The 27,552-nt window shown below is 45.8% G+C and overlaps 1 protein-coding gene and 1 pseudogene across 2 annotated transcripts in view; both read right to left on the bottom strand.

The window, feature by feature from the left end:
- The window catches only part of LOC119975522 (ephrin type-B receptor 1), a 657,403-nt gene that overhangs the window by 521,467 nt on the left and 108,384 nt on the right, over positions 1-27,552 (bottom strand). The gene's annotated exons all lie outside the window — the stretch shown is intronic.
- On the bottom strand, positions 19,676-20,805 carry LOC119975523 (annotated as a pseudogene).

Below are 27,552 nucleotides of genomic sequence, written 5' to 3'. Positions count from 1 at the left end.
GGAACTCCCTCCCTAACAGCACTGCAGGTGTACCTACACACCATGGGCTGCAGCGGTTCAAGAAGGCAGCTCACCATCATGTTCTCAAGGGCAATTAGGGAGGGGGAAGAAATGCTGGCCTAGCCAGTGACGCTTAAATCCCGTAATAAATAATTTTTTTTTAAAAATCATCATGAGCTCAAATTCAACCATCACAAATTGCAAAACAGATCTTAGTAATTCACAATTTGTGTGCTGGCACCAAAAGAAAATGACCATGAAATCCATTAGCTGTCATTTAAATCCAATTGGCTCATTAACTTCCTTCAGGAAAAGGAACCTTGTCTGCTGTCTATGTAACTGTAGTTTCACGCTGTGCAGTAGACAGGTAATGCTCTCAGGGCAGCCAGACCTGAGGATTTCCCATTGTGGGCAGCACCACGCCGTCGGGAAATCCCTGGGCTTAGGTGCGCTGCTGGCGTAACCGAGAATCCCAACAGTGGAGATCCCAGCCCATGGCCTTTGCAAAGCCATTGAGGTCTCAAAAATTATCAACTGTGATTCACTTGGAGTCACAAAAATCTAGGTTGACACTCCAGTGGAGTACTGAGGAAGTGCCACATGGTCAGAGATATCGGGCAAGCTTCTCTGGCCTCCCAGCAGCGTGTTTCTCACTGGCGGGAGGCAGCCCGCCGTTGGCATCTCTTGGTTCCACCGCTGTCAATGGAATATCCCACTGTATCCACCCCATGTTGCTGGGAAACCCACGGCGGGGGTGCACCGTTGGCGGGACCAGAAGATCCCGTCGGCATGAACAGCCAGAAGATCTCACCCGTCATCTTTTGGATGAGATGCTAAGCGGAGGCCTCACCTGTTGCTGTCAGTTGGTTGTAAACAATCCCACCACAATTCTTTGAAGAAGAGCAGGAGCGTTACCCTCAGTATCCTGACCAACATTTATCCCGCAGTCAACATCACAGTTGAGTTTAGCATTATGTCACTGTAGTTTGTTGGAGCTTGCTGTGCACAAACTGGCCACCACATTTCCTACTTAACAGCAGTAACTGCACTTGAAAAGGTGCTATAGAAATGCAATTTATTTTGCCATGTAGGATACACTAGAATCATATATTAAAGACGTCCCTCTATCGTTTTCCTTGCAACTTTGAGACTGCACGATATTATTTTCTGGTATCAATGTGTCAGGAAATATACAGTCAGCAGCAAGAAAAATAAAAGTTGACGGTTTCTTCCCTTTCTTCCCTGTGCTGTGGAGTTATTGATCACAAGTTAGAGGAAAGGAAAGATGTGAAAGACCCCCGCCGGCATGGGGCCCCCTGGTGGCCAACATTTATCCCTTAACAAACAATGAAGACAAGTTGGGCACGATTCAGTGGCCCCATTGCGCTCGAGCGAGAGAGCGACGAGGACGGTGATTAGCAGGAGAGGCCAAAAATGAGAACCGCACCAGGCACCAAACTGTTTGCTATGCTACCGGCCCTCTCCCGCAGCTGAAATCTGGATTCTGCTGCAGTGACGGGAAACCAAGAATCACCACTGAAGCCCTATTTCCGTATGATTAACGTTAGCCACCCCATATCCAAAGGTCTCTCGTGATCCAGCTGCCTCCCCATCAAGTGGTCACGCTGGTACCCCAGTCGTATTCCTTTTTAAAAACATGAACCTGGCGGAAGGGTTGCTGCAGGGACCCGAGGAGGTGAGTAGCCATCTTCACTCACAGGCAAATGAGTCCGAGGCAATGGGCTTGCTGCCCCTGTGCTTGGAGGGGGTTGGGGGGGGAGGGGGGGTTGAGAGGGAGTGCAGCGCTGGGGGGCCACCGCGCATGGCTCCACCATCCCAACCCCTGGATCTTATGTACCCAACCCTTGCCCCACCGACCATCCAAAACCTCCACTGACTGAGGGCGCCAGTGATCGGACAACTGAAGGCTATTGTAAATCGGGAAATGACAATCATAATTAAGGAGCACTTCACACGTCCCAAGTGGATTCCGGTGGGTGGGCGGACCAAGTAGCATGTGGAGTTGTTGCCTAGCATCCTAATCAGACTGTGATTCCTCGACACTGTGCCTGAACACTGTGGGAGGCAACACCACAGACGCAGCAGCCAACATCCGAACACCACGGGGATGGCTCCCAGCACCAGGGGCATGTACTCGTTTGGAGGTTGGGTGAGTGCAGCTGGGAGGGGACCAGCCTGGTCCAAGTCACATTATGTGTGGGTGTCAGGGATACCAGGTCTAGGGACTGTCTTGTTGTGCTCTTGGCGTAGCATAAGCTGCTTCCTTGATGTTCACTCTGACAAAGTAAGGTTCAGAAGTGGAGATAACTCCTGTGGTGGTGTCACCTCCGTGTGTATCGTGAATGCCCATTGGTTGTGTCCTATCTTACTGACCCATTGGTTGAATGTGTGTGTGTCATGTCTCTGGTGCTCCTTCCTGTGTCTATCTAGTCTATGTGTACTTACATTAACCCCTTGTGTATCTACAGTGATGCATATCACCACATCCCCCCCTTTTTCATGTTACATATTTTCTGTACACTGTTAAAGAAAATTGGACAAAAAAACAGGTAGATAAGCAATGATCTGTACAAGTTATGATAACAGTGATCATTAAACAAGAAGTCCAACTCATATGTATAAGTCCAAAGCCCATCAATTATCATGATCAAATGTCTTTCTTGTTGGGTTGGTGAGGTGGTGATTTTGATGGTGGCATGTCCTTGTGAACGCCATCAGTGTCCCTGTGCATAAGGAACCAAGAAGTGGTCAAATCACTTTGTTGTCTGGTTTGGAGTCTGTTTTTCTTCCCTTGTGATAGCGAATGTTGGATGGCATCTGTCCTGAAAGCCAGGTTGCCTGTTGGTAGTGCAGCACATGTGAATTGGGAAGATGCATCGTCCTGCCATGGTATGTCCTTGTACTGAGCTGAGCAGTAACAGTGTCCCTCATGGGCATAGTTGTACCAGTTGTAGTACCATTGGTGTAGTCATTGTCGTGCTTGCTGTCGACGATGTTGTCTTTGGTACGTATCGTTGTCTTTCATATGGTTTTCATAGGTTGTGTTGTTGTGTCGGATGTTTCTGTTGTGTTTGCTGCGCTCAAGGACCACACTCAGTGGATAATACAAGTCCTTCACACAGTTACTCGTGTCAGTGTGCTTTGTGGCATCTGCTGTCACCTTGAACGTGCCGTCACTGAGTTTGCGGCGCTCCCCGTCTGGAGTCATGTCCGGCTTACTTGAATCAGCTTTGGCTTGTCGATGCTCCCCATCTGGAGTCTGGTCTGTGTCTCCTGAGTCAGTTTGGTTTGTCGATGCTCCCCGTCTGGAGTCATAGCAGGTTCACTGGAGTCGACTGAGATTTCTTGATGCTCCATGTCTGGAGTTAAAACATTCAGGAATGCTTTTGCTTGCGGAGTGGCTCGAGCGAATGAGGTTTGAAGTAACGTGGTGTCACCCGGAGTCACCAGTGGTCTCACTGTGATCGTCGAGTGCCTCCTCTGAGCAACCAGCACAGACTAGGTGAGGTCTGTCACATTGCAGATCTGGTATGGGAAGTGGGATGCTGTCGTCACTTTTCTCACATAGAGTGGATACAGCCTCAGTAGTGTTCTTCTTGTGGCTCAAACAATCTGGATGGACTGTCATAGTCGCTTTGTTGTTCACTGGAGTGTGGTGGACTGTCATAGTCTTCTTGCTGCGCACTTGAGCATGGCAGAATGTCATAGTCTTTCTGTTGTTCACTTGAGCGTGGCAGACACATCGTCTGCTGCTGGTTGCTCAGAGGATGTTGCTGGACCCTCATGGTCTTGTTCATGCAAGGACTGCGCTTTGGAGTCTTGCGTTGCTTCTATCGTGGAGGCTGTCCACGAGCTCGCTGTGGAGGCTTGTGTCACTCGAGTCACTTCTTGTTCAAGCAAGGACTGCGGTGTGGAGTCTTGAGTTTCTTCATACATGGAGTCTGTCCACGAGCTCACTGTGGAGCCTTCTGACACTGGAGTCACGTCTTGTGTGGAGACGTGCAGTTGTCTCACTGTTGAGTCTTTCATCGCTTTCTGTGTGGAGGCTGGGACCCTTTGTGGTGCGTGGACCAACCACTGTGTGGAGTCGGGAACTCTTCGCAGTGCATGGACCACTCTCTGTGTGGCAGGCCGCTCTCTGTGGGCTTGTACTGCTCTCTGTCTCTTGGTGTCAGGCCGCAGCATAATCCTGGACTCACGAGTCGGGATGTCATATATGCTGGGCTGAAGATCCTCAAATCCGAAGAACACATCCAATTCTGTGTCGGATTCGGTACTGGGGTCGCCATCTCGAATGATGAAACCTTCGTCTGAGTCGTAGTCTTCTAGGACCATATCATCACATTTTGTGTCAGAGCTGGCATTGGGCTTGTGATGTCCAGAGAAGAAATCAAGGTCGGAGTCGTAGTATTCAAGGACTGTATCATCTCTTTGGGCGGTGCTAACTGCTTATTGCAGGGTTCTGCAGAGGTTACTTTCTGCTACTGGTCGAATGTCAGGCATTGCGCTGTCGTTCCAGGTGAAAGAATCAGGTTTTACGGCTTTAAAATTTTTTTTCCGTGTTTTGGGACATTTTCCCTTTAAATAGGCGTGGTCTGGGGCCTCTGATGTCATGACGCGTGTGATGTAGGTCGTTGGAAGCGATTGGGCATGCTCAGGTCGCTGTTCCTTTACTTGGAGCCTTTTTCTCCACTGCGCATCTGCAGCACCTTTACCAAGATGGCTGCAATTCAAAACTACAGATTTCTACTGCAAGCCTACCTCGTGGTGAGGTTTGGTGCTTCTTTTTCCATCTTGCCTTGTTATCTCCTCGCAGAATTCTTGGAATTTGTCCAGGACTGCCTGGAAATCGCTCCTGTTTTACCCCTTTGAGTATTTGAAGGTCTGGAAGATTTCAGCTGCTTCTGGACCTGCGATGGTAAGTAGAAGCTTTATTTTCTCTGCATCCGCCATGCCATCTAGGTCGGACGCTACCAGGTAGATCTCAAATCTCTGCCTGAAACAATGCCAGTTTTCATTGAGACTGCTTTGGTACCTGAGCTGCTGCAAAACCGGAATCCCGAACATCGTCTTGCCTGGCTGTTGTTGCTGCTTGTCACTGCCTGCTGAGTTGTAACTATATGGAGTGAAACAGTCACTCAACTGGTACCATGTCTTGTTATGCTCTTGGCGTAGCATAAGTTGCTTCCTTGATGTTCACTCTGACAAAGGAAGGTTCAGACGTGGAGATAACTTCAACATGTTTATTAAACTATTTACAATTCTCCTACTTGGATTCGCCTCTACTGTTAATCCTTTTATAGCTACTCAGACTGACGAACCAGTCTGCTACAATCCACGTGGTGGGTGTGATGTTGAATCAACCACGTGTCTGTACTCACTGAGTGCCTCCACTGGAAAGAGGAAGATCATGTGTGCTCTGTCCTTTATAGATGGGTTGGTCTAATGCCCTCCTGTGGTGGTGTCATCTCTATGTATCGTGAATACACACAATTGGTCGTCTCCTACCTTACTGACCCATTGGTTGAATGTCTGTGTGTCATGCCTCTGGTGCTCCCTCTAGTGTCTATCTAGTCTACGTGCACATACATTAACCCCTTGTGTATCTACAGTGATCACTGATCATTGTTGCAAATGACAGCCAACATGTGCGGCAGGAAGCTCTGCCTCAACAAGGAGACGGTGTGACACCTCTGCCCTCGGTGATGATCGTCAGTGACTGGGACATGCTCTGCAGTGCCTTGCCAATGCCCACCTGTGGCTGGGACAAGCTCCGAAGTGTCTCAGCTATTCCCATCTGAGGCCGGGACATGTCCCGCAGCACCTCATCAAGGTCCGCCTGGTACTGGGTCATGTCCTCCGTCAGGTCGGACAGTCTACCGAGTCCCTCAGTCATGGCTGTCATCGCCTTGGACACCTCCACTCATGCTGCCGGCGTCGTGCAGCAGGCTCTCTGCAGTCTCCACCCTAACAGTGCTGGCCTCGGTGCAGCGCATTGCTGGCGGCATCTCCTGTCCCCGTAGCCTCTGGGATTCCTCCAATCGGCTATATACCTGCTGGAGTGTCGCTGACATCTCCCTTTGAATGTCACGCCCTACATCAGCTCCGTTCAGAGTTGCATTTGACTTGGACCCAACTGGGTCCTAGGATCCAGCAGACCGTGGACTGCTTCCTCGCCTGTGAAATCCTGCCTCCGACTGACGTGCATCAGCAACTGTGTGGTGCTCACCAGACTGGGCCCCAGAAACCTGCACCCTAACATTGCGGGGAGAGGTTTGGAAAAGAGGCAGCATGGGAGGCCAAGGCATGGTACGGGGAGGGGACAGTGCCAGGTGCAGGCTTATGGGGGAGGGGGGCACAGTGCCCATTTACTGGTCATTTAATTCTTCATTTTTGTGCGAGCTTGCTGTGCCCAAATGGCTGCTGCATTCTCTGCATTTCAAATACTTTGGTGGTTGCAATGAGCTTTGGGACATCTTGAAATATGCAATAATAAATACAAATTATTTATTTTTTGCTTCATTCACTCACCAAGGACCCATGGAGAAATATAACTGAAACTTTTCCGTTAAGCACTTAATTGTCGTTGAGTATTTCCCTGTAATTGGTAGAAATAATTAGGCCTGTGAAAAGTCATTTGTGTTGGTAACCTTGGAAACGAGTGCAATCTGGGCAAATAAAATAATCACGCAACAGGAGTAAACAGCTCAAGTTATTTACGTATTGGAAGTGCGCAGAATGGCTGAAGACAGCAAGCAGTGTGTGATTTTAACATCTATTCAGAGTCAGTGCTCGCTTACTTCAAAAAAGACAGCATTAGCTCACGGGAGTGTTCTGACAAGACCCTCTTCCTCCGACAGCTGACAGGAAGATTTTGGAACTCCATTTTTTTTCCCAACTCCACCACATCCAATGCTGAACACCATCAGCAAATGTTCAGTCATGTCTCCTTCAAGAATATTTGGAACTTTCTGCAGTATTTTCATCAGATGTTTATATATCACGTCACTTCCGATGAGAGAAGAAAATAAATCATTTGGTCACCTCTGACTTGAAACATTGAAGAATATAGGGCTGCTGGCACAGTGCATGAAATAGAAGCATGAGGGTATAGGACAGGGGAGAAAGGGAACGGAACAGGGGGCATGAGTTAGCTTCACAGCGCCAGAGACTCGGGTTCGATTCCAGGCTTGTGTCACTGTCTGTGTGGAGTCTGCACGTTCTCCCCTTGTCTGCATGGGTTCCCTCCCACAAATCCCAAAAGACGTGTGAATTGGATATTCTGAATTCTCCCTCTGTGTACCCAAACAGACGCCAGACTAGAGGCTTTTCACAGTAACTTCAATGCAGTGTTAATGTAAGCCTACTTGTGACACTAATAAAGATTATCTTTAGATAGCAGGCATAGGGTAGCAGATACAGATATGGGCAAAGAGCAGGGGAGTAGGGCTAATTGGATCACTCTTTCAAACAGCCAGAACAGACACAAATGGGCCAAATGTATGATCATAGGACAGGCTGGAAGTGCAGAAAGATTGGCTCAGGTCCTTGTTCACATATTGTTTTCACAAGATCATAAAACAGGTACAGATTGCAGTGTTGCAACAGTAACTGTGCTTTGGAAGGAGTGTGACTGTCAAGTGCTTTGGGGCATTCGGGGACTGGAAACACAAGTCTTTCCGCAGATGAGGACACCCAGATTAAATAATCTATTATCCCCAATGCAAGATCTAATTGTTTAATGAGCCTGGGGTTTTACCTGCATTACCCCATCTTTCAGTCCATTCCATGTGTTATTTGCTGCAAAAATAAAAACTTCCCAACATCAGGATCTAATCTGTTTTGATAGCTGTGTTTAGGATTGTGAAAAGGATGGGAGAGCGCAAGTGAAAAAACAACAGAAACAGCCAGATGATAACTGAAAACTGGGGAGGGGGCAACCTCGCGTGCTCCAGTGTAGTTTAAAACCCAGCTGATATGATTTTCGAACAAGTCTGCAAATGGGCAGAATAACCCACGGTTGAAACAGACTTCAATATACTCATGTGGGTCCTTCAACAACAACTTGCATTTGTATCACACCTTAAATGCACACCTAGTGTGTTTTGGGGGAGTGGTTATCTCACAAGGTTTGACACTGGAGCACATGGTGGCAGAGTGGTTAGCACGGCTGCCACACAACGCCAGGGTCCCAGGTTCAATTCCGACCTTGGGTGACTGTGTGTGGAGTTTCCACATTCTCCCAATGTCTGCATGGGTTTCCTCCGGGTGCTCCGGTTTCCTCCCACGGTCCAAAGATGTGCAGGTTAGTAGGAATATGGGGATAGGTGGGGGAAGTGGGCCTCGGTAGGGCGTGCATTCAGAGGGTCGATGCAGATTTGATGGGCTGAATGGTCTCCTTCTGTACTATAGGGATTCTATGGGGATGGACAGGTGACCAGAAGCATTGTCAAAGAGGTATACTTGTTTTTGTATAATGCCTTTCATAACCATAGGACATCCCAAAGCACTTTAAAAATGTAGCGACTGGTGTGATCCAGGAAACATCTTAAAATCTCGATGTGCAAAGCTGTAAGAAGAATATTAGAGGAGGAGAGAGAAGTGGAAATGTTTAGGAGGAAATTCCAGGACGTTGGGCCGAGGTAGCTGAAGGCATGGTTACCAATGGTAGAAGAAAACAAGTCATATATGTACAATAAATCAGAACTGCTGGAACATAGAGATTTCAGAGTGTTGTGGGTCTGGAAGAGGTTACAGAGTTATGGTGGGGCATAGAGGGATTTGAATCCATAGAATTCCTGCAGTGCAGAAGGAGGCCATTTGGCCCATCGAATCTGCACCCCAACTAGGCCCACTTCCCCACCCTATCGTCATAACCCCACCTAACCTACACATCTTTGGACACCTTGGGCCAATTTAGCCTGGCCAATCCACCTAGCCTGCACATCTTTGGACTGTGGGAGGGAACCGGAGCACCAGGAGGAAACCCATGCAGACACAGGGAGAAAGTGTAAACTCCACACAGATATCCAAGGGCAGAATTGAACTCGGGTCCCTGGCTCTGTGAGACAGCAGTGCTGACCACTTAAAATGTTAGTGCTAGACAGGTGCCCAAAAGTCAGCAAGCACAGGGGTGATGGGTAAATGGGGTTTGGTGTGTGTTATGACACAGGCAGGAGAGTTTTGGGTGTTTACAAAGAGTGGAAGCTGGGAGATTGACCAAGAAAGCATTGTTTTGGAATACCTGATGTTAATATTTATGTATAAATGGACAGATGTGGCTGCCCTGCCCAGTTCCCCAGGCATCAAAAGGGAAACAGAGGGTTGTTTGTTCAGTCAAATGACTCTTCACCATAACTTTGAGTCATTAGACTCAAACATTAACTCAGGTTTCTCTCTCCACCTTCTCTCTCTGCCATACCTGCTGAGGTTTGCTATCACTTCCTGTTTTCCAGCATTGATTACTTCAATGTTAGTCCTTAAAGAGATAGTGGAGACCACTTAGAAAAAAAGATCTGGGTGTCTCGTAATATGTATGTTAATTTGTTTAGCCTAACTGAAGCAGGGATAAAACAATCTGACAACGAGATGGCATTGACATATTGCTTCACAGCTAAAGATCATCTTTGAGAAAAATAATTAGGTTACAAATGTCCTTTCACTCTACATCTGTTTGATGGAGTTTTGTGTGTGGGTGAGGAACAAGTGTTTACAAGGATTGTGGTGGATTGAGTAACGTATAACAGTGGAGCAACCCAGTGACAAGTGTTTGACTTGTTCAGAGCTGGTAGATTCTTTTAACCACTTATGCACAGGTTGATTATTGATCACTTACTCTTTGGAGTAAAATGAAGTGTTCAGGGGCAATCTGTATGATATTGTATTGGATGCAGGATACCTGTCTGTAATCAATTTAATCCAGCATGACAAGAACTTTAAATTTATATTGCACCATTACCAAATAAAACAATGCCAAGATCCTTCACAGAGTCAGAATCAGAGATTGAGTAGGAGATGTCAGGGGATATCAAAACCTTAGTTAAAGAGTTAGATTTCAAAGAGAATTTTTAGAAGAAGAGAGGGAGATGGAGGGGCTGTATTGTATTTATTAATTTATGGGATGTGGGCATCACTGGCTACACAAGAAGCTATTGCCCAATCCCAATTGCCCTTCAGAAGGTGGTGGTGAGCCACCATCTTGAACAACTGTAGTCCATGTGGTGAAGGTGAACCCACAGTGCTGTTAGGGTGGGAGTTCCAGGATTTTGCCCCAGCGACGGTGAAGTAACGATATATTTCCAAATCAGGATGGTGAGTGACTTGGAGAAGAATGTCCAGGTGCTGGACTTCCCAGGTATTTGCTGCCCTCCAAATTTAGAATAGAGGAGGGAGATGGCATTTGGTGAGGAATTTCCTGAGGACTGGATGATATTGCTCACAATTGTGGGGTGAAGGCCGGGGTATAGAAAAGGCTAGACAGAGAAATGTCGGAATCATTGGGATGGGGTGTATTGTTGGCCTGGAGGAAGTGACAGATAAAAGGGAAGTACATTCCCATGAGTGAAGGAAGGTGAAGGAACTTCAGTTATGCAGATAGATTGAAGAAGTTGGGACTGTTTTCCTTGGAAAATAGGAGATTGAGAGGAGATTGGATAGAGGTTTTCAAAATGATGAGGGGTCTGGATTTAATAGATAGGAAAAAATTATTCCCATTAGTGAAAGGATCGAAGAGGGCACAGACTTAAAGTAATTTACAAATTGAGGCGAAGCGGCGTGAGACAAAATCTTTTCACACAGTGAGTGGTTAAGGCCTGGAATACACTGCTTCAGTGTGTGGTGGGGCTAGGTTCACACAGCAAGTGGTTAAGACCTGGAATATACTGTCAGCGAGTGTGGTGGAGGCAGGTTCACACAGTGCATTGTTAAGGCCTGGAATACATTGCTTGAGTGTGTGGTAGGGCCAGGTTCACACAGCAAGTGGTTAAGACCTGGAATAGACTGCCAGAGAGTGTAGTGGAGGCAGGTTCACACAGTGCATGGTTAAGGCCTGGAATACACTGCTTGAGAGTGTGGTGGGGACAGGTTCACTCAAAACGGGATTGAACTCTTATCAGAAGAGGAAGAATGTGCAAGGTTACCGAGACAAGGTGGGAGAATGGAACCAAAAGAACTGTTCATTTGGAGCGCTGGTACAGAAAGGATGGTCCGAATCACTTCCTTCTGTGCTGTAACATTTCTGTGATTCTATGATTGTGATTCCACACACATTGGTGAAGTTGGAGGCATGGTGGATTATGGAACCAGTGGAGATCAGTGAACACAGGAAGCCAATGCAAGTCAGTAAGGACAGAGGTGGTGAGCAGAGGTTAGCTGGAGTTTTCCTACCACCACTGCATGACTCATATCAGCCAACTCAGCATGGCCCATAAGAGAGTATCTTTGACTGTGAAGCACAAGAACTTTCACTGCCTTGTGTATATTAGGAATCCTTACAGTACTTATACCATATTAGAAATGATTCAGTCAACATACGATTTACGAGAAGTATCCCACACAGCCCTTCCAGCCCGCTCCACTATTCAATAAGATCAAGGCTGATTTGACTGTAACCTCCTGCCTACCCTCGGTAAACGGCAATCCTTCACTCCCTTGTTAATCAAGAATCTATTGAGCTCTGCCTTAAAAACATTCAAAGATTCTGCTTCCACTGCTTTTTAAAATTTTTCCAATTGGGGGCAATGAAGCGTGGCCAAACCACCTTCCCTACACCTATCTTTGAGTTGTGGAGGTGAAACCACGCAGGCATGGGGAGAATGTGTAAACTCCACACAGACAGTGACCCGGTGCTGGAATCGAACCCGGGTCCTCAACGGCGCGAGGCAGCAGTGCTAACCACTGTGCCACCTTGTTGCCCCTGCAGACATGGGGAGAATGTGCAAACTCCACACAGACAGTGACCCGGGCCGGGATGGAACCCCGGTCTTCGACGGTGTGAGGCAGCAGTGCCACCTGTTTCCACTGCCTTTTGAGAAGTTGTAGAGACTCACAACCCTCAGAAACAAAATATTCTCATCTCGGTCTTAAATGGGTGACCCCTTATCTTAAACAGTGACCCCAGTTATAGATTCGACCACAAGAGGAATCATCCTCTCCACATCCACCCTGTGAAGACCCTTCAGGATCTTGTATGTTTCATTCAAGTCATCTCACATTCTTCTAAACTCAAGCGGATAGAAGGTTGGCCTGCCCAACCTTTACTCACCCTTCCATTCCTGGCATTAATCTGGTAAACCTTCTCTGAACATCTTCCAATGCATTTCCATCCTTTCTTAAATCAGGTGACCAATACTGTACACAGTACTCCAAATGTGGGCTGAATTCTTCCGCCCCGCCTTCTGCAAGATTGCCACCGGCGGGAATCAGACCATCTAACGGTCCATTGACATTGGCCGGGAATTTCCAGTCGGCAGGTGGGCGCGGCCGGAGAATCCCGATCTCACTAATGTCCTGTGCAACTGAAGCATTTTATATTCGATTCCTCTCACAATAAACAATAAGTTGTGGATGTTGCTAATTGGAGAGCTGTGTGGAATTTGAACTTGGGAGAGGAATGATAAAAGTACAACTTTGGCGAGGGTGAAAAATGAGTGGCAGCTGATTGGCCACTCTTGGACATCCCATCAGATGGCACCAATCCCTTCTGCTCATTTAGAGCCTCAGGTGAAAATTGAGTTTTATCTCCATCAGTTTTTCGAAGGCACATGAGATTAGTACAATAAGGGTTACATGAAGTAACTTGGGAGTATAAACACCAGTAGAGACCTGTTTGACTGAATGTTCTCATTCTGTGATGCAACATTATCCCTGTGTAGCCTAAAGGGTAAGGAAACGAAATAGCTGGGAATTGTCAAGACAGAGAGAAGAATTTCAAATCGTGGCCACTCAACGAGAGCAATCCTCTTTCTCAATCTGTATTTGCTCCACATATATACTGTAGCAGAGGAGGACCGGTTCAAGAAAAAAAAGTTTCTGAGTTGATTTGCAGATGGCAAGTGTTGTGCATTTATTTTCTCAGCCAAGAGGTGCAGTAGATCTGACTGAGACCCATTGGCCCGAGTGAAGAAAACTGTAGAAAGTTGATCGTGGAGCAGCATTATTGCTGCCCATCCTAACTGGCACTCACCAAATCTGTAAGACAACTGTTGCAAATCGAACAGTGACCATGTAAAAGGGTTCCTTTCCAACAAAGAGACAGCTGGGCACCGAACCGCAGAGAGCAGCTTGCCCACTCCCATCTCTCCGGGCAACAACACGGTCTATATGCATTTCTGGCAAAAGCAAATCTGCATTTGTTGGCACATGATGATGGACCCTCAGACCTCCTGGGAATCCACACCAAAGACTGATGGGATGGATGTCAGCAATTCTTTGGATTGGTTCGTGAATGACTTCACATTGTCCCACACAATCGCAAACACTGGCAGCCCTGAACCTCAGGCCAATATCATCAGAACAAGCACTCGGCTTGTTGGGCTGTTGCATATTGAACACAGCATACAATATCGGTTCTGTGAAAGAGGTTAGGGAGAAAAGAATGGACACTTTGTTTTTCTTTTGTTATTCTTTAGAGGGGAGGTTAAGTCTTTTTTAAGATGACAAAAATTTACATCTCTTTCCCAAACTGTTTGTTTTAATCTCTTTCACTAACCCAGCCATGGAGTCAAACATCACCCCCGAATTACAATCCAAATCATTTTAAGATGGTTTTATGATATCACCCTTTCACTGCCATGGGTGACTGGGGAGAATTCTACATTGACTGAATGATGCAGGTTAATCAGGAATCATAGAATCCCTAGAGTGCAGAAGAAGGCCATTCGGCCCACTGAGTATGCACCGACTCTCCTGTATCCCACCTATTCCCATAACCCCACCTAGTTCTTTTGGACACGAAGGGGCAATTTAGCATGGCCAATCTACCCAACCTGCACATCTTTGGACTTTGGGAGGAAACCGGAGCACCCTGAGGGAACCCATGCAGACAGGGGGAGAAAGTGCAACCTCCACACAGACCGGAATTGAACCTGGGTCCTTGATGCTGTGAGGCAGAAGTGCCTACGATAAAGAAGGTGAGCATTTATTCGCTTTTTTGGAAAAGACTTGACAACAGCAGTGTTAGAGGTTTCCTAAAAATGAATGTCATGTATTATAATTACAAAACTTTAAATCATTTTTACTTGCTCGGACTTACTCCAGTACACTTCCTTTCCAATATTTACCAATGAGAAATTATTACTGTTGGGGCTAATTAATCCCAACTCTTTTTATTCAGCTTCATAATAAATACACCTTCCACAAGCAGCAGCTGCATCTCTTGCGATCGAAGTTTAAAGTCCGCATTATAGACTGTGAATCAGAGCAACGTGCTATGATCAACAAATTATCCTTTACCTCTCAAGTTGCACACAGTGTATAAATCTGGAAACATTTTGCTATTAAATCCTAATACTGAGGTGAAGACAAGTTGCAGAATTTATTTCCATGATCTATAAATACAGAGAGGTAAAAGGAATCAGTAACATAGGACCCAATTTACCAAGTCCTTCAATTTTTCTGAAAATACAGCCACAGCTTCCACATGTATGCTCGTGACATCTGCAGTCTCTAAGTTCTCACTTTGACAAGCAGCACTGGATGAGCAATGATTTCCTCCCATTAAATATTGGGAAAAATGAGCCCGTCTGCGGGATTCTCCGTCTGCGGGAACCTGTGCTTCGCCAACAATGCACTACGGGTTTTCCGAGGGCTTGGGATGGCCATAATGGAAAACCCCCATTGTCCAGCTTTGAACAGAAGATCCCGCTGCCGATGGGGGTGCACGCGCTGGAAAACTGGGCTGGCAGGACAAAGAATCTCACTCACATTTATCGCTGATATAAACTCCATTCCTAGCTCCTGACTACTTTCCTCTTCCCGGTTACTCTCTGACACTGAACTACATTGTTCACATCCTTAGTCTCGGAGATGAGCTATCAATTACATATGCAAGACCGCCTATAAATCCATCTTTGTAACATCGCCTGACTTTGTCCCTGTCTGCCAATTCAATTGCCATTGAAACCTTTATCTCCACACTTGTCTTCCGAAGCACGCGAGCTGGCTTCCCATATTCTACACTCCAGAAACTTGAAAACTCTGAATTCTTAATCACATCAAGTTGATTCAGCCATCACCCTTTGCTCATCGACTTACATTGGCTTCCCGTTAACCAACCTCTTGATTTTCAATTTCACATCCTCTTTTTCAACTCCATAGAAGCCCTACAGTGAAGGAGGCCATTTGGCCCATTGACTGCCCCGACCCTCTGACAGAACACCCCACTCTTCGCCCTATCTTCACAACCCCGTAACCCCACCTAACCTTCACAGCTTTTCTCCATGGCCTCATTCCCCTTCCCATCTCTGCAATCTTCTCTAACCCCACATCCCTCCAAGATATCTACACTACTCTAATCTTGGCCTATTGCGCATGATTGGGTGGAATTTGCTCATCTAGGACTAGGGCTTGTGGCAAGGACATGGACGAGGAGTGTTTCTGTCTATGGAGGCCGTCTGGAAACCACACCATATCTTCTGGACCAACCTAATTAATTATGCATCCGGGGATTTTGTGCCATATCCTGTTGTGGGGCAGGCTTGATTGTGCATGTGTACAGTTGTCATATTTGGATGCCATACTTAAAAGGCGCCCAACATCACTGATCCACTATTGAAGAAAGAAGATGGATCTCCTGAAGAAGATAGACCTTTTCTTTTTCTTTATTCTTTCACAGGGAGTGGGCATCACTGGCATCCTCCATTACAACCTGAATGGAGTGGTTTGCTTGACCATTTCAGAGTGTAGTGAAGAGTTAACAACATTGCTGTTGGTCTGGAGTCACATATAGGCCAGACCAGGTTCAGAGTGGCAAATTTCCTTCCCTAAAGGGCATTGGTGTACCAGGTAGATTTTTGCAACAATCTAGGTAGTTTCATGGTCACCGTTACTGAGACTCACTTTATATTCCAGATTTATTCATTGTATTTCAGTTCCACCATCGGTTGTGATGAGATTTGAACCCATGCCCCAGAGCGTAACTCAGAGCCTCTGGATTACTCATCCAGTGATCTTACACTCTGCCATCATATCCCCTGAAGATGGACCTCCTGAAGAAAGAAGCCAGATCTCCAGGAACAGTGAGGCTGGAACATGGACCTCCTCGATGACACTGACACTGGAAGATCCACTAAATAGATGCTCCCCCACCCACCACTGTGAACTTCCAGTGTCATGGGCAGCATCCATCCTGAACTCCCGAAGCATACTTCAGTCAAATCCCAACTTCCGCGTGCCTCGTTGTTCCAGGCATGTGGACCGACATGTTTTCCCGTCGGCATCGCAGGGAATTGGGCTTTGAGGGGGGATAGATTTCAGTTGGTCCTTTGTCTGCAGTCCATTAATGGGATACAAATCAGTTTCCTAAATCACCATGGCGGGCAGCAGCCGAAGATTCCGGGTGGGATTCTCCGCCAGCAGGATTCTCCGTTTTGCCAGTGCCTGGGGGTTTCCCGATGGCGTGGGGCTGCCCCACAATGGGAAACCCCATTGACCGGCCAGCGTAACGGAGAATCCCGCCGGCAGGTCAGGGCAGAAATGTGGCGTGGCAGGGTGGAGAATCCAGCCCCCCGAACGAAATTCACGCTGGTGTAAAACTGTTTCTTGGGCCTACCGCCGAATTGTGTCCCCCTGCTCACATTGCAATCTGCCGGCAAGACGTACGGGAGAATTGGATCCATTGGTTTTAGTTACTCCATTCCTTCTGTTGCTCTAGAATACCCCTTCCTAAATCATCCCACCTTTCAAACTAAATGTCCTCCTTAAGACGCTCCCTTTGACCAAGGTTTTGACCATCTGCACCTATATCACCTATAGGGGCACCTATAGGGGCTGGTTTAGCTCACTCGGCTAAATCGCTGGCTTTTCAAGCAGGACAGCAGCACGGTTCGATTCCCGTACCAGCCTCCCCGGACAGGAGCCGGAATGTGGCGACTAGGGGCTTTTCACAGTAACTTCATTGAAGCCTACTCGTGACAATAAGCGATTTTCATTTCATTTTCATATCACGAAATATTGCTCAATATCATACTTTGTTATATAATGCTCCTTGGGAGCATGGGAGTTTGGGAGATTTTATTAAAGGTGATGTACAAATGCAAGCTGCCATTGATCTCAGTTTTGAAATTCCAAAGAAGGGGAGAGGGAGTAGACTTTCGCCATGATGTAACCTAAAGATGCAGGACTGGTGGAATTCTGTCCAGCCCCATCAGATGTGAAGTGGTGAACTGGAACTTCATGGATTTTTAGTCCATCATATTTAATTGTTTGGAGCAAGACAGGTCACAGAATGACGCAAAACTCATTCCCGGCTCTGCAATGGGAATTCATTTCCCAAGTGGGTTAAAAGCACAGATTCACATACAGTTTTGCCAAGTTTCCAATGCCCTTGGGCTAATGATCTAATAATTATGTTCAGAAAGGATGTTTATTTTATTTGCTTAATTTTCCCTCTTTTGGGTCTGTGTGTGTTCGCTCCTTGCTTTGTCTTCTTTCAACTAATTTAATTCTTTGCTCTGCTTGGCTCGCTTTTACACTTTCTCTGTCCAGCAGGTTCCACTTGCTGTGCAGCCTCTGTTCTTCTTGCCTGTCACACTGGTATAGCCCAATAAAGGCCCTAAGTGTGAGATATTAGACAAAGTGCTTTAGTTGCCAAACATTTCTTTCAGAAGTTAATGGGAAATGGGTTTTTGCAGCTAGCTCGGTCATTCAATGAATGTCTCCCACTTGGAAGCTATTTTACTGTTTCGCAAGTACTGCAGCCTGGTAAGTGCTGCAAAAATCACACATCTTCTCCCTGCCTGGCTATGATGTTCAAATTAAGACTCATTGGTGTAAAACTGGCAAACTGACTGCCCATTGTTACAGAAAACCAGTGATTTTCATATTTTCACACGGTTTCTATAATGGGTAGCTTCGATCTGCGATGCTTGTTTCACATCAATTCAGCAAAGTGAGAATTTGTAACACCATGTTGTACACTCAAATCCAAGTCTCAACTAACCTTATTTTCATGCTTACTTATCACAATCTTTCCCTGTAATAATAATAACAATCGTTATTGTCACAAGTCCTGAAGGGGTGGGGGGGGGGGGGGTTGTTGGGTTATCGGTATAGGGTGGATACGTGGGTTTGAGTAGGGTGATCATGGCTCGGCACAACATTGAGGGCCGAAGGGCCTGTTCTGTGCTGTACTGTTCTATGTTCTATAAGTAGGCTTACATTTAGGGCAGCACGGTAGCATAGTGGTTAGCACAATTGCTTCACAGCTCCAGGGTTCCAGGTTCAATTCCCGGCTTGGGTCACTGTCTGTGCGGAGTCTGCACGTTCTCCCTGTGTGTGCGTGGGTTTCCTCTGGGTGCTCCGGTTTCCTCCCACAGTCCAAAGATGTGCAGGTTAGTTGGATTGGCCATGCTAAATTGTCCTTAGTGTCCAAAATTGCCCTTAGTGTTGCGTGGGGTTACTGGGTTATGGGAATAGGGTGGTGGTGTGGACTTGAGTAGGGTGCTCTTTCCAAGAGCCGGTGCAGACTTGATGGGCCGAATGGCCTCCTTCTGCACAGTAAATTCTATGAAAAAAAAATTAACACTGCAATGAAGTTACTGCGAAAAGCCCCTCGTCGCCACATTCCGGCGCCTGTTGGGTACACAGAGGGAGAATTCAGAATGTCCAATGCACCTAATAGCACGTCTTTCAGGACTTGTGGGAGGAAACCGGAGCACACATGTAATGTTGGTTTAACGATGTTCTTGGATCACTGCATCCTGCCTGCACAGCTGTTGAGTTGGCTGTCTACATTTCATATGTAAATAAACAGCCAAGTTGAACTGTATGAAATATGCTGTGTCACAAGCAGCAAAAAAAATCCCAGTAAAAGATACAATCGTAAATACCCACAAGTACAGGGTGGATTTTTTCATCAATCTCTCTATGGATGCACTCTTCAGAAATCTTTTTTTACAATTTTAAAAGATTTTATTTTGTTACTGTTTACATTACACAGGTTATGTACACAAAATCTGCACGGGTTTACCATATCATATTTTCTCTCCCACCACAAGTCCAATGTATATAGATTAATAAAGCAGAAATTTGAAATGGAAGAAAAAACTACGGTGGAAAAATCTTTTGGTTTTTTCCCCCCCATCTGTCCGAAGAAAATGTTAATTGTAGTGAATTAAATTCCAGTTTAATATATAGCCAACTACTGAAATAATTAGAAGCCTTCATGTCGGGCATCATGGTGGCACAGTCATTAGCACTGCTGTCTCACGGCGGCGAGGACCCGTGTTCTATCCTGGCCCTGGGTCACTGTCCGTGTGGAGTTTGCACATTCTCCCCATGTATGTGTGGGTCTCACCCCCACAACCCAAAGATGTACAGGGTAGGTGGATTGACCACGTAGCAGAATTGAAACTTGCAGTATTACAAAATAAATCATGTTTACATTACTATGTTAAAAAGACAAATGCGTTGCACGCCAGGAAAAAAAAGGAACTGATTTTCTGGGCTCAGCACTGAGACTGCACTGGTTGTCTCCTGCAATTATTGTTCACAGATGAGAGTTTCAACTGGAAGACGGCTTTCAAAATGACAAATTAGAACACAGAGCATACAGTGCAGAAGGAGGCCATTCGGCCCATCAAGTCTGCACCGACCCACTTAAGCCCTCTTGAGCCCACTTAAGACTTCCACCCTATCCCCGTAACCCAATAACCCCATCTAGCCTTTTTGGTCACTAAGGGCAATTTAGCATGGCCAATCCTCCTAACCTGCTCATCTTTGGACTGTGGGAGGAAACCGGAGCACCCGGAGGAAATCCACACAGACACGGGGAGAACGTGCAGACTCCGCACAGACAGTGACCCAGCGGGGAATCAAACCTGGGACCCTGGCGCTGTGAAGCCACAGTGCTATCCACTTGTGCTACCGTGCTGCCCAATTGCAAAACATTTCTTTTTAGCATGCTTTTGGATACCTTTTCCAAACTCTCTACATTAAAGCTTGAAGGTCTCTTTCCCATGGCAAAGGCGAGAAATAAAGTTCCATGTTCCTCCATATTTTCAATGTAATCAGTAACCACCATCTCTTTATAGATCAAGTAAGACTGAGGTAAATAGGTACGAGCCTTGATGTTGGTTAGCAATTCAAACAGGTTCCGTGGTGGCGTGACAATATTTGCATTGATTGGAATCAAGTCGCACTTGTTTAAAGGGAGATCCAGGTACGCCATCAGCCCCCTGTTGAAATCATGAACAATATCTGGTGGATTGCCATCAGCAAATTCAGGTACAAGAACATTGATGAGTCAACTCCATCATCCTCCAGGATCCAGATGTTTTCTTTTACCGATTGGTTTGAACCTACTGGTGGATCAGCATCAATATCTGGGACAAAATAGTCTTTAGGGTTACTGTATTTGAGGCTACAAAAGAAAACTTCACCTTCCTGCAACAACCATCACACCAGGCAGCATGAGAGCTAGCCCAAGGCACATACAACAGCACCAGGCACAAGACTGGTGTCAAAATGGAACAAAGCCATCCTCTTGATCCTTCTCGGGGATGATGAGCTCCTTGGTGTTTTCATCCTTCTTTCGCTCAATGACAAGTTAAAGGAGACTTTCACCATTACTGCAATGGAATCAGACTTCATTCACAGCGACAACAGCTCGGCTTAGTCCCAACTGTGTTCCCTTTTAAGAAATCTTAAACAGGCACCGTCAATAAATTTAACAATTTGTATGGAAGGCAAGTTATAATTTTTTGTTATTCTGACCTCACCCAGAAAGGTATATTTTGATATCCTTAGATTGCATATTGACAATAATGCTGGCTTGCATTTTTTGAATGCGGGTTTCAGTGGTGACGCCGGCATTTATTGCCTGCCGTAATTGCCCTTGAACTGAGGGGCTTGCTCGGTGATTTCAGGGTACAGTGGATTTGGAGTCACATGTAGGCCAGACCATGTAAGAATGGTAGACTTCCCCCCCTTTCCTCCTCACCTCCTTTACTCTACTGGTTGCTGGCTAAGAACAAGTCTTGAAACAAATTGTTGAACGGCTTCCACGTCCTAGGAAGCCTTCTTCCTCTCTGGGAATAGCGAATTTTATCTTCTCCAGCCTGAGAAATTCTGCCAGGTCAGACAGCAGGTCTGCAGCCTTGGGTGGTGCTGTTAATCACCAGCCGAGCATGATTCACTGGCAGGCAATGAAGGAGTCAAAGGCTAAATATTGTCCAGGACATGGGGGAGAATTCCAGATCTTCTACCCGAGAGGACAGACTACCGAGATTTTGAGCTCAAGGTTCTGCAGTGAGACTTGAACCCACAGCTTTGAATTCTATTCACTGAGCCACGACTGTGACCTGAAGGAGGAAGCGATGGGGTATCAAGGAGCTAGAGAGAGTACAAATGGTGAACTAAACAAAGGGAACAATTATGAGAAATATTTATGGCTCTTTAATGAACCATCTACAAGGAGAATGATGCAACAATACAAAGGGTCTTGGGATTGTGACAGTGAGGAGTAAAATTGAGCCACGGCCGAGTATACAGTGTATTTGGTGGTGGGGGGGGGGGGGGGGGGGGGGGGGGGGGGGGTTTGCTTTTATCAATGTTTGATTGGAAGAAATTATATTTCATCCAAGACTGGATGCCAGATAAAATGAGTGACAATACTGAGGCAGTGAGCAGTAACGGAATGATCAAGCATCATACCTGTGGAAACTGATCCTAACTGGGCCTCACGGTAGCATGGTGGTTAGCATCAATGCTTCACAGCTCCAGGGTCCCAGGTTCGATTCCCGGCTGGGTCACTGTCTGTGTGGAGTCTGCACGTCCTCCCCGTGTGCGCGTGGGTTTCCTCCGGGTGCTCCGGTTTCCTCCCACAGTCCAAAGATGTGCGGGTTAGGTGGATTGGCCATGCTAAATTGCCCGTAGTGTAAGGTTAATGAGGGGATTGTTGGGTTACGGGTATACGGGTTACGTGGGTTTAAGTGGGGTGATCATTGTTCGGCACAACATCGAGGGCCGAAGGGCCTGTTCTGTGCTGTACTGTTCTATGTTCTATGTTCTAACTCTGTGATGATATCGCCAAGGGAAGCATGTAGGTGAAAACGTCTCGAGGATAGATCATTGGCGATCTCTGGAGTTAATAGTATGATTGCTTGCTATGACTGGATCAGTAATGGTTTAACCAGGCAAGGAGCTCGATCAAGACAAAATGTGTTGGATGAAAAATGGTGTGATCAGCTATGACAAAGGTTGCTGAGAAGTTGAACAGGGATCACGAATGATAATTACCACCAGAGACAATTTAATTTCTGAAGTGCGTTGAGGTCACCTTGGTGCTGCGGGAGACAGAAACCCTATTGGATGGATTAAAACTTCGATCTAATGAGAGATACCAATGAATACATAAGATCATGAGTCCTTCTGGTTTACTACAGTGAAGGAAATCGGTCATGCTTAACTGGTCTGGTCTACATGTGACACCCAGTGGTTGACCCTCTACAATGACCTTGCAAGCCACTCAGTTCAAGGGCAATAAATGCTGGACCAGCCAGCAATGACACGTCCCATGGAAGAATTAAAAGAAAATCTAAGCCCACATCAACGTGGCTGATTATCAAATGTGTTCTAAAGTGTTTGCACATGACACTCTTTTCAGAGCTAAGGTTGGTTAATAAATGCACCCTGAAAGTGAATAGTTTAAAAGTGGCTGAAATAAAAGATGGAGCAATGCATTGAAGGACAGAAACAAATGGTGACTGAACCATTTGCATTTCCTGTTGACCCTTTTCTCAGTGACAGAATTAGGTTTCCATCTCAGCAGCCGAGACTATATTCAAGCCCCCAAAAAAGCAGAGCCGTATTTGAATGAGCCCTCACTGTAAACTTTCCCTGTCTCCATATAGTCAGGGCTGGAAAGCAAATACGCTGCTGGCTGTGTACTTGCTTTGTAATACTGTGGGATGTCATTAGTGGGATAATAGCACGATTAGAGACACTGCCTCCATTATTGTGAGAGATCACTAAAAGCCCTCAGTCTCCCCTGGGCTCTCCAAGAATGTTGCTTGAAACATTTTCTTCTTGTATCCTTTTGTGAACATTTCACTCCAGAAATGATGGATCCTGTTCAAGGCTGCTGGTTTATTGAAGTGATTCAAACTGTAATGAATTGGAATTTGGATCATGGCTTTCCAACTCAAAAGCCTCGATTTGAACTGTGCCTTATAATTTCCCCTCGATACCCGAGGTGCATCTAACAATGAAGCTACTGCAGAGTGATATAGGGCAAATTGTGAAGCAGTCATCCCACTCAATCTCCTCTGTTACCTAATGGGCAAGGTTTGTTTAAAATTCTCCCAAGTGTTGCGGCGAACTCGTCATATTACAGTCAGGGGGAGACCGTCATTGCATCACAGTCAGGGCTGAAAATCAAAAAGTTGGGCGCAGGTTCCCCATGAGCTGTGCATCAAAAGATTAACGAATATATGTGAAAGGCACATCCACTTCAGCCATCAGATTCAGAATGGAAGGGAAATCAGTTTGGCTCTAATTAACCTTTGTATGTGACTTATCATTAAACATGTCCCTAATTAATCGCATCATTTACCCTTTCACAACAAAAAACCCAGTGGCTGTAAAGGGTTATGCCAATTAGCCACAATCTGCTTCAGTGGCATGTGCCTCGGGGTATACCCTCTAATGTACCATGAGCAATGTCAGGTCATTCACAAATTTTAAACATTAAATGCAGCAGCGGTCTCAGGATTTCAGAGGTCGTATACCAACAGGAGGTGTAATAAATGTAACATTACGTAACCAATTGAATTCAATTGAACCCATCGTATCGTGGCAGAGAACCTTCAATTGTTAGAATCTTAGTCCCTGGGGTTTGAAAAATTAAACAGATATGAACAAATTTCAGTGAAGTACAATTCATATAGAAGGCCAAAGAATTGAAAATCAGTGGGTCATAAATGTCACTGAATGCTTTGATGAAGCAATAGCTGATCATTCGGACAAGTATGAGATGAATGCAGAACTGCAGTAGGGGAATTCGGAGTTAGGTCTGTGCCTGACAGCCACACACCCCGTTAACACATTCCAAACCCTAACTCAAAGCCTCCACCCTGCTGAGAATGAAGCTCAAAGTCTCCCCCAAGACCATCTGCACCCTTACTGCCGCTCTCAATCACCACCTTAACCATGGTTTTGTTGCTTCAGTGGGAAGCCCGTCATCACATGAATTGTGCCCAGTTCACAGTAAGTGTTCCTTCCTTTGTGTGACAGCTGAATTGGAACTTGCTGCCAAACCAGAGCAAATGTAAGACCTGGGTAAGCGGAGGTTTTTTGTCTCCACCTACCCTACCTCCATTGAGTGCATATTGTAAACAGGTGCATGGAAGAAACTTTCCTACAACACCGTCCCGTCACAGAAAACCCACTCGCCCCACCCTGTCTGAAATAGAAAAGCTGAGACTACCTCTTCCTCCTCTTCAACTGTCCCACAGACAATGCTGTTCAAGTGTGGTGGCGGAACCCCTTCCCCAAAATTACCCACTTCCCCCCCACCCCTGCCGATCTTCACTATCCCTCTCCTCCTAGTCACTCACCTCATCCTTTATCATCACTCTGCTACTTCTCCCTATCCTGCCTCCTCCAATGTCCCCTTTCCGTACTTGGAAAGTGGATTGTAAAGTTCTTTGAGATTTCCGAGATTATTTCAGGTGCTGAGACTCTTTCCGATACTGTGAATTCAACAATGGCACTTTTATAATGGCACTGCTCCTCAACATGAGATAAAACGCCAACTTATTTGTGAACATCTGCAGAGAAAAAACTCTTCTTTAGAAGTCAGCTTGGATAGAAACTCCACCAATATATTTTTGCCTTTTCCAGACATGGGTGCTGTACATTACCAGCAATTTCTGCTTGCATTTCGCCAATACATTTTGAAAAGGAACAGCTGATACCCCTGTTTTTACCACAGAAAACAAGAAGAGTATCATGAGAATTAGGAACAGGAGTAGGCCATTTGTTTCCTCGTGCTTGCGCCACCATTCAATGAGATTCATGGCTGAACTGATTTGGCTTCAACTCCACTTTCCTGTCTGACCCCTCCATAACATTGACTCCCTTGTTGACCAGAGATCTGTCTAACTCAGTCTTGAATATATTCAAGCCTTCAGGAGAACCACGACCATGACACCACACAAACCTGCCATGGCAACCTCTGCGAGACATGCTAGATCATCGACATGGATACCATCATTACACACGAGAAAGCCACCCTTCGGTGCATACTCATGCGACTTGGCCAACATTATCTACCTCACACGCTGCAAGAAAGGATATCCCGAGGTGTGGTACATTGGCGAGACCATGCAGACGCTGCGACAATGAATAAACGGACATCATGCGACAATCACCAGGCAGGAATACTTTGGGGAATACTTCAGCAGTCAAGGGCATTCAGCCTCTGATCTTCGGGTAAGCGTTCTCCAAGGCGGTCTTCAGAATGAGTGATCACACAGAATCGCTGAGCAGAAACTGATAGCTAAGTTCCACACGCATGAGTACAGCCTCACCCGGGACTTTGGATTCATGTCTCATTCCATTCACCACCCACCATCTGACCTGGACTTGAAAAACTCTACCAATTGTCCTAGCATGAGACAATTCACATCTCTTTAACCTGTAATCATCACACTCTCTCTTGAGTTGCACTGTCTGGACCTGTAAAGACTTAATTACCTGCAAAGACTTGCATTCAAAGTACCATCTTGCTTCACAGACTTTGTCTATATATGTGTTTGTGGAACCCACCTCTTCACTCATCCGATGAAGGAGCTGCACTTCGAAAGCTAGTGATTCCAAACAAACCTGTTTGATTTTAACTTTGTGTTGTAAGACTTCTTACTGTGCAACACCGGCATGTCCACATCTTGAATATATTCAAAGACTCAATCTCCACTGCTCTGTTAGGTATGGAGAGTGTTCAAAGACTAGTGATCATTTGAGAAGAAATTACTCCTTATTTCCATTATTCTGAAACTATGCCCCTAGTCCTGGATATCCCCCTCTCTTCCCCACCCACCTACCGTCCAAGGACAAATACTCCTTCAGCATTTACCCTGTCAATCCCCCTCAGATTATTTTACGTATCAATAAGATCATCGCTCATTCTTCTAAACTCCAAAGTGTATAGGCTCAAGCTGATTAACCTTTCCTCACAAGACAATTACATTATTTCAGGAATAAGCCGAGTAAACCTTCTTCAAACTGGTTTATTTTTTTTTAAGTTGAGGTTTTTGAGGTTTTATAGAATTTTTCATAATAAAACAGTAGTAACCATAATAACAAAACAAACTAGAGTGATCATTAACATAGTGCAAAAAGAGAATATATAATAACAATTAAATAGACATTACCCCATGTAACCCAGTCTACCCACACCATCCCAATGAAGCACTCACCCCCACCCCCTCCCTCCATGGATTGCTGCTGCTGCTGACATTTTAATTTTCCCCGAGAAAGTCGACGAATGGCTGCCACCTCCGAGAGAACCCTAGCGTAGACCATCTTAGGGCAAACTTTATTTTCTCGAGGCTGAGAAACCCAGCCATGTCGGTAACCCAAGTCTCTACACTCGGGGGCTTTGAGTCCCTCTACATTAATAAAATTCGTCCTCCAAACTGGTTTCAATGAAAGTATATCCTTTCTTAAATCACGATGCTGAGCGAGAGCGAGGTTCAATTCCCGTACCGCCTGAGGTTATTAATGAAGGCCCTGCCTTCTCAACCTTGTCCCTCACCTGAGGTGTAATGACCCTCTGGTTAAATCACCACCAGTTAGCTCTCCCCCTCAAAAGGGGAAAGCAGCCTATCGTCATCTGGGACTATGTGAATTTACACTTTACCCTTTCTTCAGTAAGGAGACCAAAACTGTACATTGTACTCCAGATGCAGTCTCATCAATAAGCTGTCCATTTATAGCAAGAAGTCCCTCATTTGTACTCCATCCCCCCTTGCAATAAAGGCCACATTATATTTCCCTTCCACTTGCTGTACCTTGTGGTGAGTATTAGAAATTGTCATACTTCATAGTTTGAATTTTTGCAGTAATATTATTAAAACCTAGGTTAAAATCCTTACAGTATGTCTGCTAGAGCAAAGATTGAAAGTGACGCAATCAGCGAATGTTGTCGGGCAAGTGTTTGCGATTAGATATTAAAAGCCATTTTACCTGTTTGCAGATAAAGAGTTAATGTAAATTGTAATAGTTTGAGCCCGACTAAACAAATCAAGGCACATCTTGTAACAAGGTGTGTGCTTTGAGTACACCTTGAGTACAGGGTGTAGCTAATGGAAG

Source organism: Scyliorhinus canicula, chromosome 13 (genome assembly GCF_902713615.1).
Source record: "Scyliorhinus canicula chromosome 13, sScyCan1.1, whole genome shotgun sequence".
Classification (NCBI taxonomy): Eukaryota; Metazoa; Chordata; class Chondrichthyes; order Carcharhiniformes; family Scyliorhinidae; genus Scyliorhinus; species Scyliorhinus canicula.
This window is presented reverse-complemented; position numbering and strand designations above follow the sequence as displayed.